Here is a 307-nt window from a genome sequence, read left to right on the forward strand (position 1 = left end):
ACAAACATCCCAGTGCACCCTCCTACCAGCCCAATCGTGCTTTCTCTTGTACTCTCTCTGTGCCATCGTACTACACTTACTTATTAAGTGGTTCACTATTTCGTTCTTTTCTCCGCACATTCTACATTTACTTTGCTCCTGAGTCTTATCACAATTTTCGCCTTGATCACATTTGTACGGACTGCTTGTTCTTGTGCTGCAAGGATTAAAGATTCAGTTTCACTCTTTACGTTTCCCTGCTTTAGGCATAGCCACTCGTCCTCACCAGCAATGCCATCAGTTGGTCTTAGAAATTGGCCGTGCTGTG

Source organism: Penaeus monodon, chromosome 23, assembly GCF_015228065.2.
Source record: "Penaeus monodon isolate SGIC_2016 chromosome 23, NSTDA_Pmon_1, whole genome shotgun sequence".
Taxonomy (NCBI): domain Eukaryota; kingdom Metazoa; phylum Arthropoda; class Malacostraca; order Decapoda; family Penaeidae; genus Penaeus; species Penaeus monodon.